The sequence below is a fragment of the Myotis lucifugus genome, unplaced genomic scaffold (assembly GCF_000147115.1).
Source record: "Myotis lucifugus unplaced genomic scaffold, Myoluc2.0 scaffold_1035, whole genome shotgun sequence".
Classification (NCBI taxonomy): Eukaryota; Metazoa; Chordata; class Mammalia; order Chiroptera; family Vespertilionidae; genus Myotis; species Myotis lucifugus.
In genome coordinates, this window is record NW_005872083.1 from 7,429 (window position 1) to 20,838 (window position 13,410).

Genomic DNA, 13,410 nt, shown 5'->3' on the forward strand with positions numbered 1-13,410 from the left:
ATAAAGATTTTTCAAAAGTCAATGTCAATCAGTCCCACTGTCTTGATCAGTGGTGGGCAGGTCCTGCCCAGCCACGTGGGTGAACAGTGCCTATGCCCCACCTCCACTCCTTCACCAATGAACACTCAGCCCTCTTCCCTCCTTCACAAGTGGAATGCCCAATCCACCCTGCCCCCTTGTGGAGTGTTGTGCCTGGCCTGCCAGATGCATGCACCTACCACTCTTTCTAGGCACACACAACAGGAACCCCAGGAGACTGGCCTCACCGTCTTAATATAGGGCCACTGTGACCCAATGCCCCCAGACACATGGACCTGCCATCGCTACCCACTGAGCCTGACCTGGTGCCCCTGAACAACCAGCCCCACCACCTTGTGACTAGCCCATAGCTATGATCTGACAGCTTTTTAATTTTAATTGGATGGAACTTTTTTTAATTTTGAAAAAGCTACTATTCATTTTCCTTGAGTTACTAACAAACTAGTATCATGAGTGGATATCCCATAATGTGAGTTAATGAATGAATAAAGTTGCTTTCTGCTTAGACATTCACAAAATATTAACTACAGTAAAAATTAAGAAAAATGCCAAAGGTGGGGAATAAAAATAAAATGAATATTAAATGCAGAGCAAATAATATGTTAGATTCAGATGGGAGTATCTTTGTATGAATGTTAAAATTTGAATAACTTTCAGAATGTTAATAATATGTGCAACTTAAAAATAAGTAGGGGAACAAATTAAAATATTGAGATGCTGTTACAAAGAGAAAATGTAAAATAGAGTGCTGTATATGTTGCTCATGGAAATACTAATAAGAGCCTTTTGTTATTCCGAATATAGAATAGAAATCCTGACCCAACGCTCAAACTGGCTAGATTGAATGACATTAGTGTGAGTGGAAATTTCCCCCATTATCAGTCTTTATTTCCAAAAGTAGGAGACAGACAACTCTCATTCCCAATCTCTCCCAGGGGCGGCATGTGATTTAGATTCTACCAAGCAGACCCACCATGTGAGACTCAGAGGCAGAGGTGAGCCACCCAGAGATGCTATTTTTCATGGGGCAGTTGTTTTCCTGCAAATGTGAAGGTGGAAGAGTCCAGTTCCTCAGAGCTGAAATTGGTGGAATTTCTGGTGTTTGACCTAGATCATGGTGCCATGTGGCAGGTCCTGTGGTATTTTCTCTTGAGATGCCTTTGATGTATTGGTTGTATTGTTTCATTTTATTTTATTTTATTTTTTTTTTATTTTATTGTTTAAGGTATTACAAATAGTAGTACAGAATATGAATAGAGGTTTATCCAGGCAAAGAAAAAGGGGAAAAGTGTTCCAGCCACAGGGACCTGTTTGAGCAGGGCATTGTCCCCAAGCGTTGGTGCCTCTGATTCTTCAGATATCCACTGTCTCCCCTCCTTCACAGGGACTCTGTAGCTTGGCTCTGCAGGTGGCACAGATTAGGGTCTCAGGCAGTTTGCTGAAGAGTCCACAGAGAAGCTGGCCAAACAGTGTCGCAAGTGGCTGTGCAGTCTGTCCATACACACCCGGACTTGGCGATGGGCAGTGGAGGGAATGGCCTCCCTGACGCTTGACGCTAATGTGAAGGATGACTTTGTCCAGGACATCCCTGCCCTGCAGGCCATGTTTGAGATGGCCAAGACCTCTGACAAAACCATCCTGTATTCAGTGGCCACCATCATGGTGAACTGCACCAACAGCTACGATGTCAAGGAGGGTCATCCCGGAGCTCGTACAGCTCACCAAGTTCTCCAAGCAGCACGTGCCCGAGGAGCACCCCAAGGACAAGAAGGACTTTGTAGACATGCGGGTGAAGCGGCTCCTCAAGGTTGGCATCATCTCGGCGCTGGCCTGCATGGTGAAAGCAAACAGTGCCATCCTCACCGACCAAACCAAAGAGCTGCTGGCCAGGGTATTCCTGGCACTGTGTGACAACCCGAAGGACCAAGGCACCATTGTGACTCAAGGTGGTGGCAAGGCCCTGATTCCCCTGGCTTTGGAGGGCACGGACATGGGCAAGGTGAAGGCAGCCCATGCCCTGGCAAAGATCGCTGCTATCGCCAACCCGGGCATCGCCTTCCCTGGGAAGCGGCTATATGAGGTGGTGCGGCCCGCTGTGAGACTCCTGGACACACAGAGGGACGGGCTGCAGAACTACTAGGCCCTCCTCAGCCTCACCAACATGTCTGGGCGGAGCGACAGACTGCGGCAGAAGATCTTTAAGGAGAAGGCCTTGCCAGACATCAAGAACTACATGTTTGAGAATCACGATCAGCTGCGGCAGGCGACTGAGTGCATGTGCAACATGGTGTTGAACAAGGAGGTACAGGAGAGGTTCCTGGCGGATGGGAATGACCGGCTGAAGGTGGTGGTACTGCTCTGCGGGGAGGATGATGACAAGTTGCAGAATGCAGCCGCAGGGGCCCTGGCCATGCTGACAGTAGCACACAAGAAACTGTGCCTCAAGATGACCCAAGTGACAACTCAGTGGTTGGAGATCCTACAACGGATTTGCCTGCATGACCAGCTTGTCTGTCCAACACCGGGGCCTGGTCATTGCTTACAACCTGTTGCAGACTGCTGCTGAGCTGGCCAAGAAGGTGGTGGAGAGTGAGCTGCTGGAGATCCTGACTGTGGTGGGCAAACAGGAACCGGACGAGAAGAGGGCAGCGGTGATTCAGACAGCCTGGGAATGTCTCATCAAGTGCATGGATTATGGCTTCATTAAGCCAGTGTTTTAGACAGGAGCCCACCAGGGATGCTGGGGCTGATCCTATATTGTGCAGAGTCCTGAGCAGGGAACTCTTGGAATGTCAGTTCATCTAGGGATCGTGGTAGTGACAATGAAGTCTCCATGTAAAAAAATACTTGGTTGTTCCCTGAGTTGTAAATCTTCTCCTTCGCCGAAAGTGTGTCTGTTCCATTGGCTGTCTTGCTCCCTGTCTCCCTGTATCTGTCATGTTATAGAAATTCCTAGAATAATTTTTATCTGTAATTTGGAAGACAGGTTGGATAATTCTTTCTGTACCCATCCCAAAGGCCAGGATAGTGGGCTGAAGTTCTTTATATTTTGAAAAAGGAATTGTGTGGTAAAGTAGGGCCTTATAGGTGTGTGAATATAAAGGTTAGTGCTACTGTATCTGGATGTTGATCTGTGCTGCTTTTCATCCTCCCTCTCCCATACAGTTTGAATAAAGCTGCCTAGAATTAAAACAAACAAACAAATAGTAGTACATATGTCTCTTTTTTTCCCATTGACCTATCCCGGGCTCCTTTACCCCCTGGCTCTTGCCCTCCCCACCCTACCCCTCCAGTGTCTGTGTCTGTTGGTTGAGCTTATATGCATGCATCCAAGTCCATTGGTTGATCTCTTACATCCCCAACCCTCCCCTACCTTCCCGCTGTAGTTTGACAGTCTGTTCCATGCTTCTTTGCCTCTATTTTTGTTCAACAGTTTATAATGTTCTTTATATTCCCAAAATGAGAGAGATCATGTATTTATCTTTCAGTGGCTGGCTTATTTCACTTAGCATAATGCTCTCCAGTTCCATCCATGCCGTTGCATATGATAAGAATTCCTTTTTTTTTTTTTTTTTTTTTACAGCAGCATAGTATTCCCTTGTGTAGATGTACCAGAGTTTTCTAATCCATTCATCTGCTGATGGGCATTTAGGCTGTTTCCAAATTTTACTATTGTAAATTGTGTTGCTATGAACATATATCCTTTCTGATTGGTGTTTCTGTTTTCTTGAGATATATTCCTAGAAGAGGTATTCCTGGGTCAAATGGCAGTTCCATTTTTAATTTTTTTAGGAAACACCATAATGTTTTCCACAGTGGCTGCACAAATCTGCATTCCCACCAGTAGTGAAGGAGGGTTCCTTTTTCTCCGCATCCTCGCCAGCACTTGTCGTTTGTTGATTTGTTGATGATAGCCATTCTGACAGGTGTGAGATGGTACCTCACTGTTGTTTTGATTTGCATCTCTCAGATGATTAGTGACTTTGAGCATGTTTTCATATATCTCTTGGTTTTCTGAATGTCCTCTTTTGAAAAGTGTCTATTTGGGTCCTTTGCCAATTTTTTGATTGGATTGTTTATCTTCCTTTCATTAAGTAGATGAGTTCCCTGTAAATGTTTGAGATTAAAACCTTATCGGAGATAACATTGGCAAATATGTTCTCCCATGCAAGTTGTTGTTTTGCTGATAGTTTCTTTTGCTGTGCAGAAGCTTTTTATTTTGATGTAGTCCCATTTGTTTATTTTCTCTTTAGTTTCCATTGCCCTAGGAGCTGTATTGGTAAAAATATTGCTACAACAAATGTCTGAGATTTTGCTGCCTATGCCTTCTTCTAAGATTTTTATGGTTTCCCATCTTATGTTTAAGTCCTTTATCTATTTTGAGTTTATTTTTGTGTATGGTTTAAGTTGGTGGTCTAAATTCATTTTTTTGCAAGTATCTATCAGCTTTTCCAACACCACTTATTGAAGAGCCTGTCTTCATTCCATTGCATGCTCTTGCCTCCTTTGTCAAATATTAATTGAGCGTACTGGCTTGGGTCGATTTCTGGGTTCTCTGTTATGTTCCATTGGTCTATATGTTTATTCTTGTGCCTGTACCAGGCAGTTTTGAGAACAGAGACTTTGTATGTACAGCTTGATATCTGGTATTGTGATCCCTCCAATATTGTTCTTTTTTCTCAAGATTGCTGCAGCTATTTGGGGTCTTTTTTTATTCAAGATGAATTTTTGGAGAATTTTTTCTAGGATTTGAAGTATGCCATTGGTATTTTAATGGGGATTGTATTGAATTTATAGATTGCTTTGGGTATTATGGACATTTTAATGATGTTGATTCTACCAATCCATGAACATAGTATACTCTTCCATTTGTTCATGTCATTCTCTACCTCTTTTTTTAGCATCCTGAAATCTCCTAGTACCGGTCCTTTGTCTCCTTGGTTAAGTTTATTCCTAGGTATCTTAATTTTTTTGTTGCAATGGTAAATGGGATTGCTTTTTAAATTTCTTTTTCTGTGAGTTCATTATTGGTGTATAGAAAAGCCATAGATTTCTGGGTGTTAATTTTGTATCCTGCTACCTTGCCAAATTCATTTATTATGTCTAGTAGTTTAGTTTTTTGATAGCATATTTTGGGTTTTCTATGTACAATATCATGTCATCTGCGAATAAGGACAGTTTTACTTCTTATTTTCCAATTTAGATGCCTTTTATTTTTTCTTCTTGTTTGATTGCAATGGCTAGTTCTTCCAGTACTATATCAAACAGGAGTGGTGAGAGTGGGCATCTCTGTCTTATTCCTGTTCTTAGGGGAAATGGTTTTAGTTTTTGCCCATTGAGTATGATGTTGCCTATGGGTTTGTCATATAAGGCTTTTATTATGTTGAGGTATGTTCTCTCTATTCCTCCTTTGTTGACTGTTGTTGTTTTTTTATTAAGAAAGGGTGTTAGCCGAAACCGGTTTGGCTCAGTGGATAGAGCGTCGGCCTGCAGACTGAAAGGTCCCAGGTTCGATTCCGGTCAAGGGCATGTACCTGGGTTGTGGGCACATCCCCAGTGGGAGATGTGCAGGAGGCAGCTGATCGATGTTTCTCTCTCATCGATGTTTCTAGCTCTCTATCTCTCTCCTTTCCTCTCTGTAAAAAATCAATAAAATATATTTTTTAAAAAAAAGAAAGGGTGTTAGATTTTGTTAAATGCTTTTTCTGCATCAATGGATATGATTACATGGTTTTTATATCTGTTTGTTTATGTGGTGTATCACATTTATTGATTTGCAGATATTGTACCATCCTTGCATGCCCGGATTTAATCCCACTTGGTCATGGTGTATGATCTTTCTAATGTAATGCTGGATTTGATTTGCTAGAATTTTGTTGAGGATTTTGGTGTCTATGTTCATGAGGGATATTGGCCTGTAATTCTCTTTCTTTGTATTATCTTTAAATAGTTTTGGGGTTAGGGTAATGCTGGTTTTATAGGAAGACCTTGGAAGTGCTCTTTCCTCTTGAATTTTTTGGAATAGTCTGAGGAATATAGGCTTTATTTCTTCTTTGAATGTTTGATAAAATTCCCATGTGAAGCCATCTGGTCCAGGGCTTTTGTTTGCTGGAAGTTTTTTGATTACTGCTTCAATTTCATTCATAATTATCAGCCTATTCGGGTTTTTTTTTTTATTCCTCCTGATTGAGTTTTGGAAGGTCGTATTTTTTAGGAATATGTCCATCTCTTGTAGGTAGACCAGTTTGTTGGAGTAGAGTTGCTCATAATATATTTTTCTGGTTCTTCGTATTTCTGTTCGGTCTGTTGTTATTTCACCTATTTGTTTCTGATTTTGTTTATTTGGGTCCTCTCTCTTTGCTTCTTTGTGAGCCTGGTTAGAGGTTCATCAATCTTGTTTATCCTTTCAAAGAACCGGCTCTTGGTTTCATTGATCTTTGTATTTTTTTTTGTCTCTATGTCATTTATTTCTGCTCTGTTCTTTATTACTGCCTTTCTTCTGCTCACACTGGGCTTTTCTTGTTGCCCTCTTTCTAATTCTTCAAGTTGCAGAGTTAGATGGTATATTATCAGTTTTTCTTGTTTTTTGAGGTAGACCTGTAATGCTATGAATTTCCCTCTCAGGATTGCTTTCATTGTGTACCAAAGATTTCAGATTGTTGTGTTATCATTGTCATTTGTTTCCATGATGTTTTTTATTTCTTCTTTGATCTCTTTGGTAAACCACTCATTGTTTAATAGTATGCTCTTCAGCCTCCAAGTGTTTAAATTTTTGTGATTGCTTTTATTGTAGTTGATTTCTAATTTTATGCCATTGTGATCTGAGAAGATGCTTGATATGATTTCAACCCTCTTGAATTTGGAGAAACTTTGCCTGTGTCCCAATATGTGGTGTGTCTTTGAAAATGTCGCATGTGTGCTTGAGAAAAATGTATGTTCTGTTGTTTGGAGTGGAATGTTCTAAAGATGTCGATTAACTACATCTGATCTAATGAATCATTTGGGATTGATGTTTCTTTGCTGATTTTTTGTCTAGAGGATTTATCCAGTGATGTTAATAGGAAGTTAAAGTCTCCTACTATGATTGTGTTGCTGTCAATCTCTCCCCTGATATCTTCCGGAAGGTTTTTTTTTTTTATGTATTTGGGTGCTCTTGCATTGGGTTCATAAATGTTTACCAGAGTTGTTGTATCGATCCCTTTAGAATTATGAAGTGGCCTTTCTTGTCTATTGTTATGGCCTTCACTTTGAGGTCTATTTTGTCAGATATAAGTATTGCTACCCTAGCTTTTATTAATTTCCATTTGCCTAATAGATATTTTTCCATCCTTTCACTTTCATTCTGTATGAATCTCTTGTTCTGAGGTGGGTCTCCTTTAAACAGCATTTATGTGGGTCATGTTTTCATATCCATTAAGTCACTCGATGTCATTTGATTGGAGCATATAATCCATTTATGTTTAATGTTATTATTGATAGGTACTTGCTTGTGGTTATTTCTTTACTTTATACCTGTGTTCTTCCTCCCTTTCAATTTCTTCTTTTTGCAGAATTCTCTTTAGCATTTCTTGCATTGCTGGCTTGGTAGTGATAAACTCTCTTAGCGTGTTTTTTTTTCTGCAAAGCTCCTGATTTCCCTTTCAATTTTGATTGATAGTTTTGCTGGATAGAGTATTCTTGGATTCAGTCCTTTGCTTTGCATCACTTTGTATACTTCCTTCCATTTCCTTCTAGCTTGATATGTTTCTATTGAGAAATCATGTGATAATCTGTTGGGGAATCCTTTATAGGTAACTCTCTGTCTCTCTCTATTGCAGTCTTTAAGATTCTCTCTTTGTCGTTAACATTTGCCATTGTAATTATGACATGTCTTGGTGTGAGTCTTTTGGGATTCATCTTGTTTGGGGCTTTCTGTACTTGTATAATTTTTTTCTTCCCCATATCAGAGAAGTTTTCTGTCATTATTTCTTCAAATAGATTTTCTAATTCTTGCTGCTCTTCTTGTCCTTCTGGCAGCCCTATTATATGTTTGTTACTTCATTTTTTTGTGTTGTCCTAATACTCCCTTAGGCTCTCCTTCTGCTTGTTAAGTTTTTTCTCCAGTTGCTGTTCAGATTGTTTCTCTACCTTATCTTCTAACTCACTAATTAGGTCATCTGCTTCTTCTAGTCTACTGTTGAAAACTCCCATGGTGTTTTTGATTGTAGCTATATCACTTTTGATTTCTTCCTGATTTTGCATAGGTTGTTGATTTTCTCGTCCATCCAGTGTATGAACTGTATGACCATTACTTCGAATTCTTTTTCTCTCATATTGCATGCCTCCATTTCAGTTATTTCCTTTTTTTGCGATTTCTCTTTTTCTTTCCTCTGGGGATTGTTTTATTGTCTTCCCATTCTAACTATTATCAGAAGGTTCAAATGCCAAGTACTGGGGGCCTGGGCCATGTACAGTGGGAACTTCATGCCACCCGAGTGTCACTGAAGAGCTCTGACACCAAGACATGTGGCTTCCATGGGTTGGTGGGAGCCACACTCACCCAGGGTCAGAGTCATTGACACTCAGTGCAGCCTCTTGCACGTACCTAGAATAAGGGACCCCACCTGTGCTGCGCTGAAAAAGAGACCCCACTGGTTTGAGCTGAAAATCAAAGTCCCCTAGCACATGCCAGGAGTCAGAGTCCTCCTGTGTGCACATGCGCTGAGAATTAGAGTCACTGGCTCTTAGTGTGCATGCACTAGGAATCAAGGATCCAAGGTGTGGTGATGAGAAACAGTCATGTCACTGGTGCTCAGTGCTACCTCTTGTGCAGATAATAAGGGTCCCCGGTCTGTTTGGGGGACCAGGTTGCACAGCCACCCTGTTTCAATAGGAGGTCCACTGCTGTGTTGCGGAAAAAAGACTTCCATGTGTGCTTGCCAAGAATCAAATTCAGGTGGCACTGCTGCCCTGTGTGGGTGTGGGGTCTGGTCACGTGAGTGTGTGCTGCAGGAAACACCCTCCCAGTGTCTGCTTGCCAAGACTCAAATTCAGGTAGTGCAGCTGCCCTCTGTGGGCATGGGGTCTGGTCATACAATTGTGCACTGTGGGAAACAGCCTCCCACTGTCCTCGTGCCCAGGCTCAAATTCAAGTAGTGAAGCTGCCCTGTGTGGGCAGAAGGCCTGCTGGTTGGTCTAGCAGTTCCTATGGTGCTGCAGCGAGCCTGTAAGGGGGTGATGGGCTCTGTGACTCACAGAAATATGTGGCCAGGAAGTCTGTATTCTTGGTGTCTGTGGGTCTGCAGCTGTGGTTGCATGTCTTTGTCCCTAGTGGCTGTAGGGTCCCAGTTTGGTCTGAGACCAAATTGGGTGGTGGGTGAGGCTAAGATCCTGGTCTCTGTGCCTGCGCTGGCTGACCCTGGAATGTCCGTCATGGCAGCGGGGTTTCACCTTCTAAGATTGCCTGGTTTGGCAGCTCCTTGAAAGACCTGCAGGATCTAACTGTACCTAGCTCACACACACACACCACACACGTCCACACATTCCTCTATTACTCCCTCACTCTCTCACACGCTCTCCCTCTCTACCTTCTTGTCAGTTGCCATCTTTTTCTCTCTGGTTGTATTGTTTGTTATTGAATAATTATGCAGTCTGGCTTCCTTTCATCCTCAAAAATAAACCCTCACATGTATGATAAAATGATCTCAAAAAGTCCCCCAAAATGGGGAAAGAATAGCCTTGGCAAAAATGGTACTGGAAAAATGGATTATCCACACACACAAAACCATTCAGTTGGACCCTTAAGCCACATATATAAAGTAACACAAAATATATTAAAGATGTAAACATAAGACCGAAAACTATAAAACTCCTAGAAGAAAACATAGGAGAAAGCTTTATGACATTGGATTTGACAATGAAATTACTTATGTATCCAATAGCACAGGAAACAAGGCAAAGATAGCAAATAAGAATACATCAAATTTTTAAATATTTGTGCATCAAAGTAAACTATCGACAGTGAAAAGGTAACTCATGGACTGAGAGGAAATATTTAAAAATTATATATCTGATATTCAGAATATATAAAGAACTCATACAATTCAAAACAAAACAACAACAACAAAAAACAATAACCCAGTTTTAAAACAGTCAAAGGCTGGTGTTGCTTAGTAGGTTGAGCATTGTCCCATGCACCAAGAGGTCTCTGGTTCGATTCTGAGTCAGGAATCAAACCAGAGACCTGGTTCAATTATATTGCCCAGTTTGTAGGCTCAATCTTCAGTAGGGGGCAAGCAAGAGGCTGCCATGTTTCTCTATTATGGATGTTTCTCTCTGTCCCTCTCCCTGACTCTCTAAAAGTTAATAAAAAAATATTTTAAAATAGTCAAAGGAGTTGAATACATATTGCTCCAAAGAAAATATAAAAATGGTCATTAAACATATGACAAGATGTTCAATATCACTAATTATTAGAGAAATTAAATGCCACCTCACACCTACTAGGATAGCCACTATCCAAAAAGTATATTGTAACAAATATTGGTGTGGATATGGAGTAATTGGAACTGTTGTGGAATATAAGTAGGAATGAAAAATGATGAAGCTGCTATGGAAAACTGTATGATACCTCCTCAAAAAATTAAAAATACAGTTGCCATAGAACCCAGAAATTCTATTGTGGATATGTATCCAAAAGAACTAGAACTAAATGAAGGATTTTGAAGAGATATTTGCACACCCATGTTCCCAAGTTCACAACAGCATTATTTATAATAGTGAGAAGGTAGAAGCAACCCATATGTCCATAAAAACAGATGAAAATTGTTAAAGGAAATGTATATACACACAGTAGAATGTTATTCAGCCTTAAGAAAAAGAAAATCTTGTCAAGTGCTGCAACGTGGATTGACCATGAAGACATTAAATGATATAATCTAGTTACAGAAAGACAAATTCAGTGTACTTTATGATTCCTCTTCCTTGAGCCATATAAAATAGTCAAATTTATAAAAGCAGAAAAAGAGAATAGTGGTTGCCAAAGGCAGGGGAAGAAAGTTAACAAGTTCCTTAATGGGTACAGAGTTTCAGTTTCAGAAATTTGTTTTTTTTTTATTTTTTTTTATTTTTTTTTTCGCTTAAAGTATTACAAAGGGTATTACATAAGTGTCCTTTTTTTTCCCCCCCGCCCTTGACAAACCCCTACCCTCCCTTACCCCCCAGTGTCTTATGTCCATTAGTTATGCTTATATGCATGTATACAAGTCCTTCGGTTGATCTCTTACTCCCCTCCCTCCTGCCCCCCAACTCTCTCTGGCCTTCCCACTGCAGTTTGGCAATCAGTTTGAGGCAGCTCTGCCTCTGTATCTATTATTGTTCAAAAGTTTGTAATGGTCTTTATTATCCATGAATGAGTGAGATCATGTGGTATTTTTCCTTCATTGACTGGCTTGTTTCACTTAGCATAATGCTCTCCAGTTCCATCCATGATGTTGCAAATGGTAGGAGCTCCTTCTTTTTAACAGCAGCATAGTATTCCATCGTGTAGATGTACCACAGTTTTCTAATCCATTCATCTACTGATGGGCACTTAGGCTGTTTCCAGATCTTAGCTATGGTGAATTGTGCTGCTACGAACATCTGGTTACATATATCCTTTCTGATAGGTGTTTCTGGTTTCTTGGGATATATTCCTAGTAGTGGGATCACAGGGTCAAATGGGAGTTCCATTTCCAATTTTTTGAGGAACCTCCATATTGCCTTCCATAGTGGCTGCACCAGTCTGCATTCCCACCAGCAGTGCACAAGTGTTCCTTTTTCTCCACATCCTCTCCAGCACTTGTCGTTTGTTGATTTGTTGATGATGGCCATTCTGACAGGTGTGAGATGGTACCTCATTGTTGTTTTGATTTGCATCTCTCGGATGATTAGTGACTTTGAGCATGTTTTCATATGCCTCTTGGCTTTCTGAATGTCCTCTTTTGAAAGGTGTCTATTTAGATCCTTTGCCCATTTTTTGATTGGATTGTTTATCTTCTTTTTGTTAAGTTGTATGAGTTCCCTATAAATTTTGGAGATTAAGCCCTTATCAGATATGACGTTGGCAAATATGTTTTCCCAAGAGGTGGGTTTTCTTGTTGTTTTGTTGATGGTTTCTTTTGCTGTGCAGAAGCTTTTTATTTTGATGTAGTCCCATTTGTTCAGTTTCTCTTTAGTTTCAACTGCCCTAGGAGCTGTATCAGTGAAGAAATTGTTTTGGCATAAGTCTGAGATTTTGTTGCCTTTGTATTCTTCTAGAATTTTTATGGTTTCCTGTCGTACATTTAAGTCCTTTATCCATTTTGAGTTTATTCTTGTGTATGGTGTAAGTTGGTGGTCTAGTTTCATTTTCTTGCATATATCTGTCCAATTTTCCCAACACCATTTATTGAAGAGACTGTCTTGGCTCCATTGTATGTTCATGCCTCCTTTGTCAAAAATTAATTGAGCATATTGGTTCGGGCTAATTTCTGGACTCTCTATTCTATTCCACTGGTCTATATGTCTGTTCTTGTGCCAGTACCAGGCAGTTTTGAGAACAGTGGCTTTGTAATACAGTTTGATATCTGGCATTGAGATCCCACCTACTTTGTTCTTTCTCAGGATCGCTGCAGCTATTCGGGGTCTTTTTTTATTCCAGATGAATTTTTGGAGAGTTCGTTCTAGATCTTTGAAGAAGGCCATTGGTATTTTAATGGGAAGTGCGTTGAATTTATAGATTGCTTTGGGTAGTATGTACATTTTAATGATGTTGATTCTACCAATCCAAGAACATGGTATGTTCTTCCATCTGTTTATGTCTTCCTCTATCTCTTTTTTCAACGTCCTGTAGTTTTCTGAGTAGAGGTCTTTAACCTCTTTAGTTAAGTTTATTCCTAGGTATCTTAATTTTTTTGGTGCGATGGTAAATGGGATTGTTTTTCTAATCTCTCTTTCTGAAAGTTCACTATTGGTGTATAGAAATGCCTCAGATTTCTTGGGGTTAATTTTGTATCCTGCTACATTGCCAAATTCATGTATTAAGTCTAGTAGCTTTTTGATGGAGTCTCTAGGGTTTTGTATGTATAATATCATGTCATCTGCAAATAAGGACAGTTTTACTTCCTCTTTTCCAATTTGGATGCCTTTTATTTCTTCTTCTTGTTTAATTGCAATGGCTAATACTTCCAGTACTATGTTGAACAGGAGTGGTGAGAGTGGGCATCCCTGTCTTGTTCCTGTTCTTAGGGGAAATGGTGTTAGTTTTTGACCATTGAGTATGATGTTGGCTGTGGGCTTGTCATATATGGCTTTTATTATGTTGAGGTATGATCCTTCTATTCCCACCTTTCTGAGAGTTTTTATCAAAAATGG

General features: G+C 40.4%; 1 pseudogene; it reads left to right on the forward strand.

Moving 5' to 3' along the window:
• LOC102418544 overlaps positions 1-2,772 on the forward strand; it is an 8,994-nt pseudogene extending 6,222 nt beyond the window's left edge.
• Positions 2,773-13,410: the final 10,638 nt, after the last annotated feature.